Source organism: Nymphalis io, chromosome 13, assembly GCF_905147045.1.
Source record: "Nymphalis io chromosome 13, ilAglIoxx1.1, whole genome shotgun sequence".
Taxonomy (NCBI): domain Eukaryota; kingdom Metazoa; phylum Arthropoda; class Insecta; order Lepidoptera; family Nymphalidae; genus Nymphalis; species Nymphalis io.
This window is the reverse complement of record NC_065900.1, coordinates 4,801,004-4,825,406: the sequence shown is the minus strand read 5'-3', so window position 1 is coordinate 4,825,406 and position 24,403 is coordinate 4,801,004. Positions and strand designations below refer to the sequence as shown.

Genomic DNA, 24,403 nt, shown 5'->3' with positions numbered 1-24,403 from the left:
ATTGAATAATTTTGAAAACATATTTTGACTATAACCATCTGAAACATTTAGCAGATTTTGTAAGATTTTCATCATTGTAAATATATTATATTTCTAATATTAAAATAAAAATTTGTTTCCGACTTGAACTTAAGGGTGCCCAACAGTGTCTTAGTGTTGTTTCACATTGAAGACACTGCTCGATTCGTAACCTTGTTTGCATTAAAATATTTTATATGACACTAATAAGAATGACAATTAAAGTGGCATCCAATGACTTCTATTTGTGTATCTAATAAATAGAATGTGGGGAACAATGCGTTGTGTTCAAACAAATATTTAATTGGTAGCTAATTACTGAGCTGGCTCTATTGTTTTACGGCGATTCTTTCTCACAATTGCCATTGTGGCTAAACAATGTTGGGAGATGACCTCAGGACGTGACGCAACGCCTTTTTATCCGGCCAAGAAAGCATTTTGATCTTAGTGCAGTACGAGATATTTAATTTGAAGGTGATCTCTTTAGTGCATTTGGGTTTATCAGAGCTATACTTTTGTAATTCTTAAAACTATGTTTGGCTTTAAGTATTTTTATCTGGAAGAAAGTATTTTCATCTTTGTGTCTACGGAGTTTTAGTTGAATGTGACCAATTGTTTAGTGAATTTAGGTACATCAGAATTATACTTAAGATAGCAAATACTAAAACCTATAGAATATTTTAAAGGTTTGTTTTGCCGAAATTCTCATATGGTCTTAGATTTAAAGGCAATTCACTTTTTGGTTTTAACAAAACAATTATCCTATTAGGATTATATTTTTTATAATCATTTATTAATACCTTCTGAATTCTGTATACCCATTTAATTACATAGTAACCTCGGATTTAAAAAAATGATTACTTATTGTAATTGATTTTTGATTTTCCTTATATACAATTGGATACATAGATAAAATATTATGATGATCTTTTAATAAAGTTATAATGTATGTGTTCAATTACAGATGGAGCACTGGAAAGGATAGTATGAGGAATGCGAACAAGGGGGAATAACAATCATTGCGTGAGTAAAATTTTATACAGCTTTATTTCAATTATTCAGAGTTTTAGATTACGAAACATTTTCAGATGAATTAAAATTAAATACACGGTTGTAATTGTTGTAGTACGTAACATAAACGTAAGCATTTCGGTTTCATTGTACGTTAATTAGTTGGCATACTTTTTATCTGCTATTATTCGTCTTACGAATACGATCTGATATAATACAATGGATAGAATCGAGAATCCTAATAGAAGATTCTGTTTTTTTTTTGCTTCGCATACGAGCATCACTGAGTGTCTATAATAATTCTTCCTGGGGATATTTACTGGTGGTAGAGCTTTGTGCAAGCTCGTCTAGGTAGGTACCACCCACTCATCAGATATTCTACTGCAAAACAGCAATACTTGGTATTGTTGTTTTACACTGGTGATGTAAGCGATGGTTAACATTTCTTACAATGCCAATGTTTATGGGCGTTGGTGACCACTTATCATCAGGTGGCCTATATGCTCGTCCGCCTTCCTATTCTATAAAAATATCTATATAAATATCAGATAAAATTCTGCCATATGTACGATAAATTGCATAGGAACACGTGACGGAATGGGCAAAAACGTCTTATGAGGGATCGAAAAAGTTAAATTTCCCGAGTTAACTGATTGCTACATAGATGCTTTTTGCTTATTACTTTAAAAAATTGTGTTAACTTAATATTTAACTGTCGCTGTCTCATACAATAACATGTAAAAATAACAAAAGACAAATAAATAGTTGCAGATTGAAATTTAATTTTATAATTTTTGCTTAAATTGTGACGTGCGTTAAAATGCCAGTAATGTTTTTACGTGGTAACAACTCTAAATTATTTGTGCGGAAAATTAAACCAAGCAGTTGATGCCGAACATCACAGTTTTAAATTAATTAATATATTTTATCATTCTCTAAGTATGTTTTTGTTCAATTCATAACACGAAATATCTGTACAAAAAAAGAAACTCCCGATAACTGCTCAATTTAACACAAACTAATCTGGTTTTCTTATTTTAATTCAAACATATGCAATTATAAAGCTGTAAATGTGTATGCTTATTACGAAAATAGTACCGACCAATGAGGTTATTAAACGCGAAACTTATAACTTAAAAATTGTATCTCTTTATATTTTTTGTCCGTCGGCAACCTATTCAGCTGTAGCTTTAAAAGTAAATACATCCTATTAGCTAGAATAATCATAAAGTATAAGAGTACGTCTAATTCCGTCTAGTTATCTTGGATGACATTTTTGTTAAACTACATGATTACTGCTGTTTTTGCTGTAGCTGTTACTTTAATGAGACCAGGTATATTGTGAAATTGTAAATTTTATGAAGTTGTCAACGGTTCCTGCTTATTTTATATGGATGTATATCACTCACATAGACAATCAAGTTTGCATCACTAATTAAAAAATATATTTCATTTCTTTTGTTTCGGTTCGGGCTAAAACTTCCGTCGTTACTAATGTAACTGCTACAGCTATTGCTATTTCATTCTAATGTATGACTTGGAAAGGATAGCAAGTTTAACTGCAAGTTACCCTGTAAAATTTGTTCACTTTTAATTGTTTTCATCAGAATAAGCATCAGCCTTTATTCAACACCAATCATGCTAGATAGATGTCGAATTGATACCTTATAGTTTGAACATGATAAAACCATATCTATCTCTTTCTACTGTGAGAGTTTAAAAAATATAACATGTTTTTTATTCCTGTCAATTTTGTTTATAGATTCGATTGACATGAAACTTTCACACAAGTATCGCTTATACTTTATGATAACTTACTTTAAAAATGGAATGTAAGTGTTAGATACCCTTATTGTTTTTCTGTACCGCTGACATATTGAAAAAAAAATTTGAATGTTCGATTTAGTAGTTAAGATGTGAAAGCGTAATAAACTTAAGTTAGTATGGATGTTATTATAACGTTGGTACTGTTTGTTTGTTTCCATGACGTCTTATTATAAAATCTACTATTATAAAAATCTCTATGATCTTGTTTTAGGATGAATATTTGTAAGTTTTGATAATAAAATCGATGTCCCATAGACTGGTTTAGTTTAAAGCAAGCGGTAAATATGGTAAAAACTCGTACGAAACCTGTTTTAACATACAATTTCTCTAGCCGAGATGCCAATAAATTGATTATCAAATGAGATTGAATTATTAAAATTAGGTGTGTCACAGCTGCTACGGATATCTATATGTATGATCGACGTATGCAAATAGATTTAAGAATATGTATCAACTTGAAAGCAATTTACTCTAAAATTAAAATGATGTAATAAATAAAAAAAAAACTAAAATATATTATAGATAATTTGTATTAAACGTTTTACCAGCCAGCCCAGTGGTAAGAACGCGTGAATCTTAACCGATGAACGTGGGTTCAAACCCGGGCAAGCACCTCTGAATTTTCATGTGCTTAATTTCTGTTATAATTCATCTCGTGTTTTTCGGTGAAGGAAAACATCGTGAGGAAACCTGCATGTGTCTAATTTCATCGAAATTCTGCCACATGTGTATTCCACCAACCCGCATTGGAGCAGCGTGGTGGAATAAGCTCCAAACCTTCTCCTCAAAAAGGGAGAGGAGGCCTTATCCCAGCAGTGGGACATTTACAGGCTGTTACTGTTTTACATCATGGGCCATGATTCATGACTGCCGCTTGCCATTTTGTTTTAAAGTAACGTTAAGCACTGTACCTGGTATTTAATTTTTTTGATCTATTTCTGGTGTGTATCTACGCTTTTGAGCGCAAAATATTCCGCTAATGTCACATATGAGGTCTTAAAACCTTAGTTTCCAAAGTTAATGACACTCTGGGAATGTAAGAGATGGTTAATATTTCTTATAGCACTAATTTCATGGACATTGATGACCATCTGATGGCACATTTGTACGTCCGCCTACCTATTCCATAAAAAAGTGTAACTTTTTGACATTTCTCGTTCGTGTTCTGCGGTGAGATTCGAGTATGTTCTTACAGAAGAGCTCAACTGTACTTATGTTACTAACCATTAACAGATTTACACAATGAATTTGAATAAATTTATTCGGATTTATTGAAAAATATATTTAATAAATAAACAACTAACAGCGTCATGTGGTTTTATGCGATATAATAATGTATAGGTACTTATTATAAATGATTTTTCACTAACAAGGAAATATTACTACATTTGTGGTAAGTTCCTGTAATAGTATATAAATTTCACAAAACTGTATACAATTACGTGTTAAGTAAATTAACACTGGCGATGAACTAGTTCATGGAAGTGCTATAAATTGCAATCGGTTACAATATTCATTTATATTCATTTAGGTATATATCTATTTCATAGAGTTCTTTATTTTTTTACTAAAATTATATTATTATTCTAAAGAGATTTCGTGAGAACTCAACAATTACTTAAAAATAATGTCCTCCGGACCGATTTCGGCCACGTCGGCCAATCTCAAGAGAAATTAGCCTACTGCGCAGGACATACTATAGTGTACAAGTGTGAGCACAAACACAAGTGCACTCTCTATTCCATGACCCTCATAATCCGATGGGACGGCAATTCGACACGACTGGAAGGTGTTCAGCCGCAGGACCAAAAACTTTATGTGCTTTACTAGGCACGGGAGTGTACACGCTTCCAATTACCAGACTCCGGGCTGCGACAGAAATTTTGTGAGAAAAAACCTAATAACTTTTTATTTGACTAAAAGTTTGGGGACTGCGAAATAGAAGGCTACAACATCTTCTTATAATATAAAATTTTATTTTCATATTGAATAACAAAAAAAAGTAGTGCTGAATAATAGTTTTACTCCGAGGTATCGAACCACGATTCTATTGACCAGTTGCACCACATAAGCGAAATATCACTTTTGTACCAAGATAAGTTCTCGTTAAGAGGTTTTACATGCAATATACCGGCTTAAAATAAAACATAACCAAGAGATAGCAATTGCTGTTTCGAAAAAAAAAAATCATTGAAGCAGAGACGTGTTATAATAGGGTCTATAATTTATGACACTGTAAATTTGCGTTTTAAATGAATAATGTTTAGTATATAATAGTTCGAAATAGGTGTCGTACGATTTTGCAGTGCAGTTATCCATCACATTAACTTTAGTATTGTTGGTTTAAACGCAGCGTAAACCTTTTAAAAGCATTGTTTCTTTTGTTTATTTGAACAGTAACATGTATTAACGTAGGTTAATGCTAATGGCTATGTGTTTATACAATACCATTATATATATGACCGTTGATATGTAATGAGAAATAAATGTTAAGTGCATATGGGAATATTAACATCTCAATTTATATGAGCTGTTATTTCTCTGACTTTCAATATGATTCACTAACACCGATTGCTTCCTTGTCAAAAAAGGTTTAATGTTAATAAATTATCCAAAAAATGTGCAGTATTTTTGGGGGTAATTTATGTTTGTGAGTTGTTTTGTTCCGCTATAACCTTTCAATACATGAACAGATTTGGATATTAGGTATCGTTAGAATACATATACATACATATAACATCATTCCGAGTGACAGTGTCATTGCCTTTTTTTAAATATTTCTTCCCGTCCATTGACTATTTTGTATTCTAAACCAGTATTTTTAATTGTGTCTCTTCTTAAACAAATACTAAATACATATGCAACCAATTCGTTCATTCGTTTCATTGTATAAAGTTAACAAAAAAGATCGGATGATCTAACTTAAATATCAATAAACAATGTATGTACTACAGTTAGTCATTTTGTTTTTCGCCTTTGTATCATTAGTAATGTCGCGTACGATTAACCTTATTAAATAATATGTCGTAATTATACCAACTATTATTACAGTTTTATGATATTACCACTTGTAATTGTCGACACCGTTGTACGAAATATAAATATAATATGTATTTTTAAATATTAAAAAATATTCTATTTCCTATTCCATAGTATCCTATTATTATCAGCATTTTATTTTTATTTCAACTATAAACTTTCTTTCCTGCAGTAAGCAGAATAGCGAATTTTTTATTTCATTTTATATCACGAAACGTCGAAAGAATACATTAATAGTATAGATTAGAAAGACATAACTGGATAATGCAATATTTACACAGGATTTCTTATAAAATACATTATTCACTTAGTTATTATAATTACATTTAAATTTTGTGAAAAAAGACATCTCCTGTCGTTTGTTACCCTTACTTTAAATACATTATCATTTGACTCTTTTTATTATATTTTTTTGTTTAATTTTAGTTATTGGTGATAAATAAAGTTATTGTAACTCTTGTGCAATAAAAATTACAATCGGTGGTGCGCGAGCAGTATCGGATAATCGCTTGTAAAAAAGGTGGTAGGGCTAAAAAAAGACATATTTCTTCATAAATAATATTTGTAAGATTACTATATGTACTATTTCGTAATAAATATTACTAAAAGCGTTTTAATTATTTCATATCGCAAATGTATTTTGATCTGTAAAATTGGGTTAATTACGTATTTTATTATGATAGCTGTGAACACGTCGCAGCTATTTGATATAATATCAGCGTTAATGATTGCCATTAAAGTACAGACTAAGGTGTTACACCTTGATAAGGTTATACTGTTTTATGTCAATTGATTTTAAGCATGCAACCAAGTCATTACGGGAAATGTATAAATGAATCTTTAAAAATACACGCAATGGCAACAAGTTATTTCAAATGATCGCTAATTTTTATATTACTTTATCAGAAAATAAATACCTTTACAAAATGCATTATTGCAATTAACAGATTCTTAAGTATTTCGTAGTAAAGAAGGCGATCTCTTACTCAATTTCGGTCTCGGCGTATTTCAATCATCGAATCAAAAACTCCCAAAGTCTCCCTAGTATAAGATATAAGCTTAAAGAGAACAAAACTAAAGACTTATCGGGGACATCGGGAGTTTTTTGATTCTATTCGCTCAGATTCATAATCAAATGTGACGTTTCGTAACAATAGAAATATATATCAGGATTTACGCGGACTTTCTTAGACACGGCTGTGTTATATAAACTCCCTAACTACGTTCTGTTACCCCGAATTTGTTGATAGTTTTCTTTAAAAAGTTGTTATTGGTCTAACCCGAGATAAGATCCGTTGTGTTTTCGCGTTTAAATCAATTAAATTATTTTTATGGAATACTACTCAAACAAGCAAATTTTATTTTACAAATCCATACAAACGAAGTTATAGGGTAATGTTCGATAATATCTTGTCTAATTAACATCACACTTGTTTTGCAAGTATGGAAAAACGTAGACTACTGTTACTTTAAGAATAATTTCTGCTTAAATATTATCTACTTCAAAAAGCAATGTTCGTATTTCAATTTTCAATTCATTAGGATCTCGCAACAAGGAATACAATCACAAGCTTACATTACACTAGAGTAATAAGTAATATGACTATGTGCGCCGCTTCATTTTTATAGGCAACCAAAGCAATAATAAAATTCAAATTAAGAACATTAAATTATATTATATATATAAATTTAAAAGGATACTTAGTACTAAACTACTAAACATCTTATATAAAGTAACAAATTTGAATAAAGTATAAATAAGAGATAAACTATAAATAGAGATAAAAATAAAAAAGTTTTATCAACAAATATGTGTAAGGTTTTACCAAAATGTCAATAATTCCCAAAAACCGTGCCAGGTTTAAAATAAACATCTAGTCTGATATTCAATGTTCAATATTTGTTAAAGAAAAACAATTCAATCCATTCATCAACTCACGAACTTCATACGTGACTCATTTCGTCCAAAACACCTAAATAAATACTTATCCCAGTACCACTGAATTTTATTTCGTTTGTACCAGTTAACATTTAAAATGTAAAGTTCAATAAATTACGAGGTATGATTGCGGCATTGTTGAATTTGCTTCGAGTTAAAGGTTTTAAAATAGCAAGTTCATAAATAACGACAGTTAAACTCAATTCACTATTAAATAAGACATTCTATTGTATTTGTCGGAAAACATTATATTATTTATAAGCATTGCTAGAAATCCATTTCAGTAACAAAGCATACTTACAGCAAAAAAATAAAGTTTTTTTAAATTATATTACGAGGACATTGCAAAAAATATTGAAAAAGGAATTCATATCGTTCATCGTTATAAATATCGATTCAGATATCTGTTCATATAAAAACTGTTATAGAGAAATGCGATACACCTGTCTTTTAAACGGGCTTCGCAGCGGGGGCTGAGATGCACGTTGTATTTAATTTTTATTATGCTTTTAGTTATAATCTAAGCGATTTGTTTGCATATTCATGTAATAAACATAATTATTGTAGCTTTAATGAGATAATTTATTTGACGACGGCGCTGTGATGGTCAGGTAGATAATATGTTTGTAATTATTTATGCCTCATGCGACAGAATCTAAACACTTTAGACGTAATTCGCGAAAGCATGAGGGCTTACGACGCGCTGTGTTATTAATTTTGGTATGACCTATATAAATAAAAATGAATGTTTTTATGATAGTTATCTATGTGTTTTTAAACCATTGGTCTAAATATGATGAAAATTTGGTGAGTTGTTCTGTGTACGCCCGGGATACTTTTAATGGTAGAATTTTTGTTTTGTATGTTTGTACTGCAATATGAACATATTTATCGTGAGTTTTGGAAAATGCTGTTAAAAAAATTAGGCATATGCTATTACTATTAGTAAAGTAATCTAGTAGCATTTTAAATAAATAGTATACAATCTATCAACGTTATAGCTAGACATACTAGGGCATACCAAACATGGCCTTGCGTTTCGACACTACGCCACATTCCTGCGCCTGCGCCGAATTAAACGACTTGTCTCCTACCTTTAATGTTTATGTCCGACAGAACAAAGAGAACTCGGGAACATTATTTATTATATTATAGACTTGTCATAAAAGTCCTATCATATTTTTGAGTAAATCCTTGCTTTCTCTATAGACAGCGATTATACGTGGATGATGAAACTATCGATGAAGTCTATACTACTGTTATAAATGCGAAAGTACCTCTATCTGTCTGTTACGCTTTCATAGCTGACCACTGAACCAATTTAGATAAATTTTGGTATAGAGTAAGCCTGAACACCAAGGAAGGACATATACCACTTTTATCATTGCTAACACCTGTCAAAACCTCCTCCTTTCATGCGGTCGAAGCCGCTGGCGTACTATAGTTTAAATATATATTGATATAGATACATATGTATATTATTATTGGTATATAAGCTGTACAAAACACGTATATACAGCGTATACGTGTTATGGGTCAGGGAGTTCCCGGGATATTATAAAAAGATTGAATTATACATCATATACGCGGTCAAGAAACACAAAAAACTCAAAAAGCCTAAAATATTATTAGTATTTTCTATGATTCAGATCCAATGATAACTCATAGGAATATGATATATTAATTCAATATAATACAATAATATAGTAGCGACAGTCGTATTATTTATTAATTAACATAAAAATATCATCGATTCTGATAAATTATAATTATCATAAATTCTGATTATCAGTAATCTATAACCGGTTAAGAATGGCTGTTGTTATTCTTACTTTAGTATGTTCTAAAGTTGACATAACCAGATATTCATCTTAATATTTACGATGCATCGCCTTAAGATGTGTTTAATCAAAGCCTCCCGTCATTTCTCTTAACATACGGCGCGAAGCCATGGCATCTGTTTGTTGGTCGAGCAATAATTTTGAACTCGGGCGCAGCAGGTTATGAATACCCTTTTCCCCTTCTTAAATGGATCGTAATATCTTACATTTATCTCCGCTAATGTCGATACTACCATATTTATATATCATAAGACCAGAGAACATCCGGGGTAGTATAATTGCGATGATACTTCCTGCGGTTGGTTTTTTTTTTCTTTGGATAAATCGAAACTGATTCTGATGAGTCTGATTTGTTCAATTAAAGCAAATGAGTTTTAAGTTAGATAATATTTTTCTTTTTTTACTTGATTCCGTAATCGAAATTAATTTTTAAATGAAAGAAAGTTCATGTAGGTGAAAATCCTCAAGTGAAAAACTATAAAACTATTATAATAGAAGAACTTTTTATTGAAGATTTGAAGAAAAATAATGCAATTGTTAGCTTGTGTTTAAAACAAGTCCCGTTACATTATCATTTAAATAATTTAAACTGACAAATAAAACAATGGCTCCTGTGAACTTCAATTCCTGGCTTATTATTGCTCTATTTGAAATCGATGTCGAGACTTTAAAAGCGAAATCAATTACTAGCGAACACGTCTGACCTATTGACCACAAAATACTACTCCTTAATCAAGATTTGCGATACACAATGAACTTTGTTGTTAAAATATTTAATCTTATCTAATTCTATTTTTAAATTTATAGCATAATTAAAAAAAAAAACTTTTTGCTGTTTTAGAAAAGATGCTGTCGTGGCTTAATTCACGAATAAAATAAAATCTATGTCGTCTCAATTTCTTTAACTATCCGTGTGACAAATTGCTAATGATATATTGGCGAAAGCAGGACTAACAGTTAGATATTATTTTCAAACTAATAGATTGGGACGAATTTCATAATTAACAACTTCGATTTATCTACATTGATCTTGTATTGCAAATCGTTCTAGGTCCTAAATCCAATCAACTGCCTTTTGTATATTCATATTGATTGCTATATGATCCACCTGTTTTGCAATTCATATCTGAGTAGTAACGTTACATAAAAATATTATTATGTAATTGCGACTACTCACTTTTTTTTCCTTTATCCTTTTCGCGAAACAAGTTCCGCGAACTAGCACCCAATGAATTCACGTACGGTCACGACCTCCTTTGCAGTTTCTTTGTATTGTTGTGAAACTTGAACAGTAGTCACATTTTCAACGGTCAATTTATCCACGTCACCCTTCTCACCATATATAACGCCTACAACTTGCTTACGAAGATTATCGCTTACGTTAGCATCAACTAATAAGATGATTTTTATTCGATTACATATTTTGTCTCTGAATGTTATAAATTTGGAAACTCTACCAAATATGTCTAATCTCTTTTGATTACTACACAAGCTGATTTACGATCCACTTTATATAATTGATTATGTGAGTTTTCAACTTTCTAATTTCCCAGTTTCATACTCAATAATATATTAATTTATAGTTTTATCTTTAACAGTTTAAGGAGGCTTATATTTTAGTTTAAAACGTACTTCATTCTCGTTAAGCTAAATACCGAGGAGTTTGAAAAATCATCACGTACCTCGTTAGGGCTTCGTGTTGCGAGCCGACCTGTTCTCACGAAGACGAAATTGATATAAAAGTGATTCCGCCGGTAATTAATGATAAATAAATTTCCCATGCACAGGAACTTGGTAATTATAATACGTGCTCAAATTATAGGATAATATAACTAGTAACGAGACGGCTTAAACTTCCAACTGTAATTTTATAACCAAATACGTCTAAATATGTTTCAGTAAATTTATTGACATTCGTTGATTTGAATATTAATAGTCTACCAGCTACCGCTCGCGGTTCTGTCAACTTGGAGTTCGTGTTTCAATTGTTCCGTAGTCTTAAGTTAGGGCTTAAGTTATTTCTATTCAAAATTTTCTCCACAACAAATTTGGAGGAAATTATTTTTGCGTGATTGAGTACCAAATATCCAGACTTTCACATTTCTTATCGTACGATAAATGTTCGTATCAAGAATACGTCGAAGAACAACTTCTAAAACTGATTCGCGTCCATATAGGTCATCGTTATTAGCGTTCTTTATTGCGGTATAGTATACGTAGCTGTAGAAAGTTAAAATAAATATGAGACGAGTAAATAATACGCCTCACTCGCTAATGAAGTCATTCACGAACAAAGAGAAGATAAACCTATGCTTGAATATTTATGACACGTCTTAAAGCTTAGAATTATAAAAAAATAGGAGTAAAGCAAAATCATGTGAATATCAAAATAGTAAGTACCAAAAAATCGTTGGTGAGCTTTTTCAAATATGTAGGCCATCTGATAGTTAGTGGTCACTCCGGGTTATAGAAATTGGCACTGTAAGACAAGTCCTGACATTGCCAATGCACGGTTAACCTTGGGAATTAAGATATGACGTCCCTTGTGGCACCTACCCACACGGGCTTGCACAAAGTTTTACCAAAGTAAAATGTTAAAGTTAGCGGTAGATTGCGGTGATAGCGTATCTGTATTCGCTCACTCACACTACATACCGTACATGTAGTGTGAGTGAGCGTATTCGCTCACTCACACTACATACCGTAATGTCGAATATATATGTCCAAATACACTGTAATATCAATGTATAATTAATATATATTCAATGACATGACTTGACAGTTGACTGTCAGCCATTAGATCGTCATCGTTAGGTTAGAAAGGATAACGTGTGCTAAATGTAGTTTAAAAGATATAATAAAAATAATATGTGAATTACATTTCTAGTGTTTTTTCTAAATTCCTTCTGGGGTATCCTCAGTGAAAAAAGATATTAAGTTACATTTTTATATCTTGTACAAATTCCTTGGGAAATGCACCTTATATGTATATATTTCCTTATGACAGAGATCATAGATATACGAGCATTAAAACTAATATTAAAGACAACTAGCTAAGTTGTTTTTAAAAAAGCTGTTAAAAATGCTAAAGTGAGTTTGTTTCTAAGCTTTTATATTAAAATGTGTTATGGAATAACTCGAAATTCTTCACACGATTAGTCAAAGAAAGAGTTGATATGATTAAATGACTACTAAATAAGTCGTTCGGACAATCAATAGATCATAATTAAGAACAAGCACTTTATTTGTATCAAATAGTTGACATAATAATTCATATTAGGATTTAAAAAATAAATGTTATGAATAAATTAAAATGTTCTCGGAACGGCGATACTTAGAATAAAATTTCAAATTTCACCGTGTTGGCGTGACAAATTAAACGTCATATTAGTGTATTATGCAATACAATAATGATCGCATTAATACAGTGCAATTATAAGCAAGCTTCATTCGAATATTATTTAAACCTTTAATGAGGTAGCCAATGTGAATTGAGTTGCTTTTCTAATTGCTTGTTAGTTATTCTAGTCGCGTATGCATGTTTAATTTAATTGCTATCCATGATTTCTCTATAGATAAGTGGCTGTCAATAAATGTTTCTTTAATAACTTCGATAGTTTGCTTTTGATAACCCTTATTTATAAGAATTATAATTTAAAATAATAACTTGCTGATAGTGATATTTGCTATATCGTGACGTCACAAATTAAATTTAGTCAAAAGCCAAATATTGTTTCTTTTATTTCAAAATCAAACAGTAAACTCTTATTTTTTCCGTACATTCGATTATAAAATAATCGTGATTGCAAATTTGTTTAGTAATTTTTTTTTTCCGTAACAACCTGTGAATGTCCCACTGCTGGGCTAAAGGCCTCCTCTCCACTTTTTGAGGTGAAGGTTTGGAGTTAAGTTAGTTAAGTTAGTTTGGTTTTAATAAATAATCCGTAGTCCATAATGGAATCTTTTGACATTTTGTGTTTAAATCAGCCGAGCCGAGATGGCCCAGTGGTAAGAACGCGGGAATCCTAACCGATGATCGTGGGTTCAAACCCGGGCAAGCACCACTGAATTTTCATGTGCTTAATTTGCGATTATAATTCATCTCGTGCTTTACGGTGAAGGAAAACATCGTGAGGAAACCTGCATGTGTCTAATTTCACTGATATTCTGCCACATGTGTATTCCACCAACCCGCATTGGAGCAGCGTGGTGGAATAAGCTCCAAACCCTCTCCTCAAAAAGAGGAGAGGAGGCCTTTAGCCCAGCAGTGGGACATTCACAGGCTGTTACGGTACGGTTACGGTTTAAATCAAGCTATAGACATTAAATGACAATGTAGTTTTATTTTCTCTGTTATTAGTGGTCAGAATGCAATGAATATTATTGAGTTCTTAAGAAACTGCAGAACAAGAAAAATAATTCATGCAGAAACATGCTAAATAATATAAGTCCGAGCTCTAACATGATGAATCAAACATTATAAATCAAACTTGCTTTTCAGAAATTCCTATATTCACTCATGCGGTTAGGATTTATACAGTATTGCTTTACATTTCCGCCTCTAAAGGTAATGCGTACTGAGATCAAATGCTCTTGGAGGATAATACATCGGCCATGTCCTTTCGAGGATGCTTAATCGATAGCACGGCTGGGGTTATTTAAAACGTTCGTACTGGCGTAGGTGCATCACTGAAACAATAAATTGCTTTTGTAGGCCTAAGATTGTCGATAATTTTGACGTACAACACTAGCGCATGTTTTAAATGTATTGAACTTACAAAAGATGCAATCAATGTATTTCTATGTTATTGTATTAAATTCTATTCATTCTATCGTATATATAAAATCAATATTGTATATCATTACTAAAAATTTAATGCAGTTTCAGTAGTTAATAATTCTATGAGAAAATACAAGGTATATTTATTGATAAATTTTAAGCGAGGCTTATTGGCCAACCATATAAACAAAAACTAAAAAATATGGTCATAAATAGTAAAGCTAAAAATCCGATTGCATATTAAAATATGTTGTGAACATGTTAGATGTGTATATTTTACGATGATCTCAGAGTTATGGGCGCATTAGAATTTATTATGTTGGACTCGCAGAACATCTGGCTTTGAGATGCGTTTTACAACGGGATAGCATCAATCAAGGCTTTCAATACCGGTATCCTTGTATGTAAATGTGATCCTCTGTTTGTTTATTCCTTATTATACATTCCGACTTCCCACATTGCTGTTCCAGTGTCAGATGTTGACCATATAAAAGACAATTTTATATAGTTTTATTTGTACAGTTGTCAGAACAATTCTTCAAAGCCGAGGTATTAAATATCTTATAAAACCATTGATTACTTTTCTAAGGCACTTAATCATGCAGCCCTATATTTAAATATATAAATATTATATACTACTTACTTTTAATTTATCTCCTCATTATATTTTTTTCAAAGTTTTTTAACTCGTGTGAATGTAATTTCAAATATTATTACTGTACTTTTTCAGAGATCGAGGCGCTTAGATACTTAATTTTTGTAATAAATAGTAACTGCCTGGAAATATTCTGTTGCAGCGGAAACATCTTTTCCAATCTCGTTTTTTCCAAAACTTTTAACCGATACATACTTTCTCACGGTGTTTCCTTCAACGCCGAATGCAAGATCTTTGCTTTTTGTCACACTATTAATAAAATATTTAATAATATTTATTTTTAATACAATATTTTTATACATGCAATAAGAAATGTGTTTTTCTGAATATATGACGTTGGCTTCCTATTTAATAAAATAAAATAAAACGTTTAAACCAAAACGAATGTTTGAAAATCCCTAAAAATAACAAAAAAAAAATTATTCTTAGGCAACAGGTATTAAATGTTCTGTAAATATAAATAGATTTATTGTAATAAACCCCATATCTTTAAAAGAAAATTTAAGAGCCGTTTTCGAAAAGCAGCATTCGTATCAATCAATCAACAGCCAATCGTTGTCCACTGCTGAACATAGGCCTCTCCCAAGGTGCGCCAAAGCTCCCTGTCCTCCGCCTTCCGCATCCAGTTGGTGCCCGCCACCTTCTTAAGGTCGTCGGTCCACCTGGCTGGAGGGCGCCCTACGCTGCGCTTGCCGATTCGCGGTCTCCACTCTAGGACTCGTCTGCTCCAACGGCCATCGGTCCTACGACATACGTGACCAGCCCACTGCCACTTCAGCCTGCTAATTTTGCAAGCTATGTCGGTGACTCCGGTTCTTTTCCGGATAATCTCATTTCTGATCTTATCCTTCAAAGATACTCCGAGCATAGCTCGCTCCATAGCACGCTGAGCGACTTTGAATTTGTGGACTAGTCCCGCAGTTAGTGTCCACGTTTCGGCACCGTATGTCATGGCAGGTAAGACGCATTGGTTGAAGACTTTCGTCTTCAAACATTGCGGTATAGACGACTTGAGGACTTGACGAAGGTTGCCAAATGCTGCCCATCCCAAGCGAATTCTTCGATCGGCTTCCTTCTCGAAGTTGTTCCTACCGACTTGTATTATCTGTCCTAGGTAGGTATATTCACTAACAACTTCGAGAGGTTTCCCCTCGACGTATATCGGTCCCGGCACGACATGCCTATTGAACATGACCTTGGTCTTGTCCAAGTTCATACCGAGACCGACACACCGGGAAGACTCGCCTAGGCTACGCAGCATTTCGGTGAGTTGTTCCAGCGACTCTGCTATGATGACGATATCGTCGGCAAATCGAAGGTGTGAGATGTACTCGCCGTTTACATTGACTCCATACCTAGTCCAATCCAGCGTTTTGAAAACGTCTTCCAACGCGTTGGTGAACAGTTTCGGGGATATTACATCCCCCTGTCTCACCCCTCTGCGCAGTTGGATCGCCTTCGTCTTACAGTCCTGGATGTGGACAGTCATTGTAGCGGCGTTGTGCAGACATCTCAGTACCTCGATATATCTCCAATCGATATGACATCTCTGCAATGAGTCGAGCACTGCCCAGGTTTCGATGGAGTCGAAGGCTTTCTCGTAGTCCACAAATGCCATACACAGCGGCTGATTGTACTCTTCGGTCTTCTGCACAATCTGCCGAACAGTATGGATGTGGTCCACGGTGCTGTAGCCTGATCGAAAGCCGGCTTGCTCTGGGGGCTGGAACTCGTCAAGTCGTCTGGCGAGACGGTTCGTGACGACTCTTGAGAACAGCTTATACACGTGACTCAGGAGGGAGATTGGTCTGTAGTTTTTCAAGAGGGTTTTATCACCTTTCTTGAAAAACAGTACCACCTCACTCCCGCTCCACGTTGCCGGGGTCTTGCCATGTTGGATGACGGAATTAAAGAGGCTTGCTAGCTCTTTCAGGACCGGAGTCCCGCCTGCCTTAAGCAACTCTGTTGTGATTCCGTCATCTCCCGGAGCTTTGTTGTTTTTAAGCTGTTCTAGAGCCGCCCTAATCTCTCCTTGGTCAACGACCGGGAGCTCCTCGGAGTAATGGCGCATAAGAGGGGCGCGCTGGTCATCAATACTGATTCCCACGGGTTTATCCGATCTTGAAGAGAACAACTGCCCATAAAACCTCTCTACTTCTCCGATAATCTCAGGCCTAGAGGTAACGACCCCACCATTTTCAGTTTTAAGTTTTGTCAGACGCGGCCTCCCAAACTTGCGAGCGAACACTTTCGATCCCCGATTTTGCTCAATCGCAGCCTTGATGGCACGGGTATTGGAGCGTCGGAGATCGCGTCGCATCAGCGTTTTTATTGTTCGGTTTAAGGCCTTATCTGACAAAAACGATGGTAGTTCTCGTCGTTTTCTCATGAGCTCGAGTGTCTCAGCAGAGAGTTTTGGTGCGTTGTCTCTTCTCTGTGGCGGAAAACACTTGCGGGATGTGTTTTGCAGTATTTTGACCAGCGTGTCGGTTCTCTCATCAATGCTGCTTATGGTTTCCAACGCGGTGAATTGATTTTGAAGTTCCATTTGGAACTTTTCGGAGCCTTGAGCAGCTTGGAGCATGGTAGGTCGGAGAGTAGACCTCATCATTCTCGATCTTTCGGCTTTTAAGTTGATATTTAGAGTGCCTCGAACCAAGCGGTGATCACTTCCGGTATTAAACCTGTTGATCACTGAAACATCTCTAAATATGTGCCTTTTATTCGAAATGATAAAGTCTATCTCGTTCCTTGTCACGTTATCGGGGCTTCGCCAGGTCCACCTCCTCTGAGGCTTCTTTTGAAAGAAAGAATTCATCAAAAAAAGCCCCTGCGCTTCGAGAAAGTTTACCAGCATTTGCCCTCTGTGATTTCTGCAGCCCAAGCCGTAAGGTCCGACTTTCGATTCACCGCTATCTTGTACTCCCACTTTAGCATTAAAGTCTCCCATAACAACATTGTAGTGGGCCCTCGAGGTGTCGTTGAGGGCCTTTGCGATGTCCTCGTACATCGCTTCGACCACATCATCAGAGTATGTCGAAGTTGGCGCATATACCTGTACAACCTTCAGGGAGTACCTGTCGGAAAGTTTTAGGACAAGGTACGCTACCCGATTCGACACACTACTGATTTCCACAATGCTGCTAATGAGATCCTTTTTGACAAGAAAACCGACACCACCCTGGGAGAGGTTATCACCTTCGCGGAAGTAGAGTAAGTTACCGGACTCTAGAGTTATCGTGTCCTCCCCCTGTCTTCGGACTTCAGATAACCCCAGTATATGCCAGTTTATATGACTTAACTCTACTTCTAATTCGGCGAGGTGATGGTCCAGCCTCATCGAGCGTCCATTATACGTTGCCATTTTCAGTCGTTTTATACGGTAGCCTGCCGTGAACCGGTGATTCTTAGCACCCCCTGCCCTGCCGATACCGCGACCGCTACCTTGGTCGGGCCTAGCGGGCTTGCCGGTAACTGGGGGCCTTTTTTTTGGGCGCATCTGCCATTGAGGGAGGGGTTTGCCCATACTCGCCGCGCTGGGCAGGCGTGTTGGCGAGCGCAGTAGGGGGTAAGATGTTTATGGGAGGGGGGACGCTGCTGCCCATCCCCCCTTTTCCCCGTCCCTCAGTCGCCTCTTACGACACCCACGGGATGAGATTGGGGGAGTACTATTCTAAGCCGGTACTCCACGGCGCAGCATTCGTATATACTTACGTTATATATAAGAGTACATAAGAGTACGTACATTCGTACGTACTCTTATATACTTACGTTATATATAAGAGTATATAAGAGTACGTACATTCGTACGTACTCTTATACTTTAATTAGCTAGTTCTCTAACTACGATAGCAACAGTAGTGTAAAAATATCAAGAAGAAATCCTTGACCAGGTAATATGACCTTTCGTGCACTGGTATCATATTCACATTCGCGTCATATTATTTCCAGTCATATATGTTCAATGTCATGCGAATGTCAGAGAATAAAACGATTAGTGTGATTTATGCTTCTCTCCCGAAGTCACAAACATATCGAGATAGAGAACAGGTTAGGTTCGGCAAATTATGCTTGTAGTTCCGAAACGTTTCGCTTCATCTAATAACTTATGTTGCTTTCTAATGCCGCGTTAAGAATTGATACATCGTCTTATTCAAATGTTAATTTAATATTACCTAACATTTTAAACGAATATTTATTTATAAAATTCATGTAAATAGGCTTATAAAATTTGTCTTTTACTGATACGATCAATGATTGTCGCCTTTTTTAGTTTTTGATATATGGTGATATATACGTAAAAATAATTTGAATATAGAATTTCGTAGCAAACATTTATGAATATATCTGGATAGTGTCTTTGTTATCTAATGTATGTTCCAAAAATGTTTTTCAATCTTAAAACATTTTAAATTATTGGTATTGTATATATATATTTATAGAATTGATTGACGGACGAGCATAAGGGCCACCTGATGGTAAGTGGTCACCAACACCCATGGACATTGGCGTTGTAAGAAATGTTAACCATCGCTTACATCACCAATGCGTCACCAACCTTGAGAACTAAGACGTTATGTCCCTCGTGCCTGTAATTACACTGGCTTACATACCCTTCAAACCGGAACACAACAATACCAAGTACTGAGTGGGTACCTACCCAAACGAGCTTGCACAAAGCAGTACCACCAGTTAAACCAGTATATTATATTTACATAAAAAAATAAGTAGCTGGTTGATATGACTTATAATATTGACTGTTGTCAGCAGTTTAATGGTTTACGAACCGTCTAATTCTCTTCCCATCTCACTACATCTCTATTCTGTGCTCCAACTTGAGGGCAATTGAGTTAGTGCTGTTAGTGACAAAATGGGTACAAGATCTAAAATTGTTTATACTTCTTGCAGTACCAGTGTTTATGGGCAAAGGAAAACGTCCCATTAGGTTGAATATTTGGTCTTAATTAAATATATATTAATATAGACAGACAATATCAATGAAATAATAGAATTAAATTTATAATATATAATATAATATAATTATAAATTATATCATCAAATTATTATCAAAAAGTTAATTTTATATTATTTGTTTATTTGAAATATGTAAATATTTCAAATCAATCAATCATATTAATATGTAATCATAATAATCATAAAAAATATGTAATTTATTAAATTATATAAAATTTATTTAATTATGTAAAATCATCATAAGGAAAGATTATCGAATTAATCTCAGGTAAGAATGAAAATGTTCGTATTGAATTCATAAAGCTCGTTTTATAGCTCATTAAAAACAGATATAATGCATTATTTATTTTACAGGTAATTATTATTATTTCATTATATAAGCGAAAGTTACATAGTTACATATAAACTTTAATGTTTCAACGATCATAAATATTATTAAGCGGTTAGTTCGGGCTAACTCTATCAATACTTAATGTGTGTTGTGTTTGATAAATAACGTTTAACTCGGCAGTGATTAATGTGATTTTTATGATATTTGTCTTTGAAATATTAACTATTTATGTGAAGAATTAATTTCTATTCTCACATATTGTCTTTGATAAAATTGGTCTTAGTAGACTTTCTATGAAGAACTAAATGACGATATGATAGTTTGAAATTGGAATTTTAAAAAAGTCATTTAATATAAAGCTGCCACTGGTTTGGAACGCATATAGATAGTTTAGCTAATCGTAAGATTTTTCGAGGGAAAAGAAGATTTAATTTACGTATATATGTTTAAATACCTATGATACCTACATATATAAAAAAATAAGTGGTCACTTTTAAAGATTTAGGAACAGTATTAGGAAGGTAATATAAGAAAGCTAGAATTATCAGCTTAATCTATTGAAATGATTAATAAATAGCACTTATAACTATAGTTGCTGGTTACATTTCATGCTTGAATGAAATTACAGACCGGGGTACAGTAAACGCTCCAGCCGTACATATTTCAGCGCAAGCTACAATACATTTATTTGAATATAACCTTTATCTTCTTTACAATAAGGTTTATTCATCTTGCATGAATTTATACAGGGACTACGTACCATCTACCAGTTTCTGAGGATAATGAGCGTACTACAAACTGGAGCTTTGTGCTTAGGAATGCGTTAAATACTTCCCCAACGAAGACAATATCTATTGGCCATTAAATAGAATGGTGTGAATACTGCTTATCCAACTTCACATCTCCGTGGTAGCGTGAATGAAATTATAAGCGACTTGTTATAATATTAAACGATCTAAATATTTGTAAAGCTATATATCTTTAATCGGGTCTTAGTCTGGGACATATTTAAAAGATGTTCTTTTATTTATAAATGTAGAGACAAAATTAAGAAATATAAATATTTATTAAGAACAAAAAAGCTTTTCTGCGATCGCATGTTTAAATATCAAGGTTAATGATAACGTTGAATATGCATTCAAAACAATATTGGCTTTATTTTACCGAACTCATATATAAAAGTCTCAAATTTATTACGAGGCATTCGCTGATTATAATATAAACAAATATAGCATTTAATGATGTATCAACTCAAATAACTGATTGGGAAATTTGAGAAATAGAAGTTAGTTTTTCTTTTATGAGATCACCTTATCCGATTTTGTAGCAGGGTTTAGCCCTGTTATTGAATGGTAAATCCTAAAGTTTGATCACAGAAAAAGGAAAAAAAAAACAGTATAAAACTTTTTAATGTTTAGTTAATATATTTTTTTGTTTATGATAATAACATGCAAATATAAATTATAGTTCATTAATAGTTATAATTAAAAATAAATACATCAGTATACTTACGATACATTTTGTACCCTTTCTTATCGTATCTATTAACCTTTAAGACATTAAGGACCACAAATTCAGCATTTCCACCGTAAAATAATGTTCTTTCACCGTAAGAAATTGTCGCTTTGTCGGATTGCTCACATACGCTGAATACGTAGTCACGGTTAATATGTTAATGGATTATTTCCTTAAGAGGCTTTTCTTCGTCCAGGGCAAGGGATATCAGTAATCGGATATGCTTGGCAGGACAATTGCTGTTTGTAAATATTCATGGGAACCGTCAATTATTTTTCAAATCGATCGAAATCGTAGTGGCATACAAAATGCGATGATGTTCTGCGTTGATACAACTGTCTTTAACGTTTACATATGATCGGCAATGTCCATTGTGAGCCTAAAGAGCGTTATGTTTAAGACACGTGAATTTTAACTGAATTCGGATCTGGACAATCACCACTGGTGTGTTTAGCTGCTTATTTCGTGCTTACAATTCGACTTGTAAAGGAAAAAATTGTGATAAATCATGCAGATATCGGATGATAGCCAAGTATCAACCCGTGTTAGATCAGAGTGGTGCTTTGTAAAATCGGCAAGTTCATATTTAGTTGCATAACTAACTGCTATGGAAGCCGATGAATATTTTCTAAAACAGTTTTACTTTCGTAAATGCCTTTTAATATAATACGCATAAGTTTAATAGACTGTACTTACTGACTGATTTAAGTTTCTTGGTTGCAGGTTATTGGGTAATAAATTGTAATAAAAATAATTAAAAACTAAATTTAAACGTTCATAAAACTAGTACAGTGAGGGTCGCACTAAATTAGTTACCCTGCGAGTTGTTACTAACGAACGTAAAATATCTATTTGCTAAGATTCATGCCACCTTCTTCCTCCCATAACATAAATTCTAGATTAACGTTCACTGTTATGGAATTATTATCTTTGCAACGGTATGGTTATTAGCTTTTATATTTAAATTCCTAACACAGGCAATGAATGGTAAGGTACTATATCTAAATTACTCGAATCAGGTATATTTCTTAATGTGAGAATTGAGCAATTTATAAAATGGCTTTTAATGTGAAATGATATTTTTAAGAAAGGCAAGCTAAATAATCCATAGATGATCTTTTCACGACATTTGCTAAATTGTGTATTCAATATTATTTTATTAAATCATGGCATTGAAAACTAAGGAGAATTTAATAAATATGAGCATCAAGTTTTAGAACAATAGTCTCATTATTCCCAGTCGGGAGCAAATTTGAATTATCTCGAAGAAGAACTAAATAGAAAACTAGTTAAATAAATTCTGGGCTAGATTAAAATGAAGAACAGATGGTGACAGGTACCTAGTGCTAGGGACAGTGGCAATGCCCTGATAGCATCTAGATCGCATCTTCCTCGCGTGCCGATCCCATCTCCTTGCTATAATGAGGCGCTGTGTTGCCAGGTGATTCACTATCAGGATATGTTTGTTAGCAGATACACATACATATATTTCAAGCCAACAGTTTCAGAAAGTAATACATTGTAGGCTAAAGGTTGTGTGACTTACGTCGAGAAATGGTTTTCATAATTACTTCATATTTTTTGAATAAAATCCAACAGATTAGTTTACTATAAAATTCCTATTTTATGTTTAATATACATTATATAGTTAAAAAAAATTATTTACGCAATTATTGTTATGATTAGGCTGCTACAATAATTTCGTAGGTATCGTTATTGTTTTTTTATTTATAACAATATTTTCTAAATTTAAAATAATTTTCGGATTTAAAAGTGGTATATGTGCTTATAAAGAGTTTAATTTTAAGACTGCAACTTAAACACCTATTTGACTCACGATCGCATCATCTAAGCGTTGACCTGTTGATCTTTACCAGATGGAGTTATTACGTAAGGTCAGGCAAATAGCGAGGATTCATAGCTGTCTTCACATAAACACTTTCACGTCGCAAGTCATGGACAACATCATTAATGGGATGTAATTATTTGAGTCTTGAACTTATTCGAATTCTGCATTCTTCGTAATATTCATTCATTAATTCAATTTAATTTTCCATTCGTTAAGTTAAATTTCTAATTATTTGATAAACTTTACGATGTTATTATAATAAAAACAACATTACTTAATGATAATGTAATAGTATATACAAGAATACTATGAATATATCATCAGATTTTAGCGCTTTTAGTAGTGTCGTTACAACAAGCTCGTTTAAAATATCGTAAAATCAGCTATTGAGATGATCCCTTCGTGCTGGGTGGGCGAACTATCTTGGAACATTATCAATTCTGCAAATAGTTTTTCATTTCAGCTATTTGTACTTTTTATCAATGAGTTTACATCGTGTTGAGAACATGGTAAATATTACTGACAAAATTGGTCGAGAGTTGCTAATAATAGAATCAAATTTACTCGCATTAACCATAATTTAAAACCACCTTTACCCCAAGTCATTAAAGTGTAGATTGTAGC

At 33.6% G+C, this 24,403-nt stretch overlaps 1 protein-coding gene across 1 annotated transcript in view; it reads left to right on the top strand.

The window, feature by feature from the left end:
• Positions 1-24,403, top strand: part of LOC126772779 (cadherin-99C) — a 138,659-nt gene that overhangs the window by 87,849 nt on the left and 26,407 nt on the right. Inside the window, exon 3 of the mRNA XM_050493352.1 lies at positions 983-1,041. The gene's annotated coding sequence lies outside the window, so the exon portion shown is untranslated. The remainder of the gene's footprint in view (positions 1-982; positions 1,042-24,403) is intronic.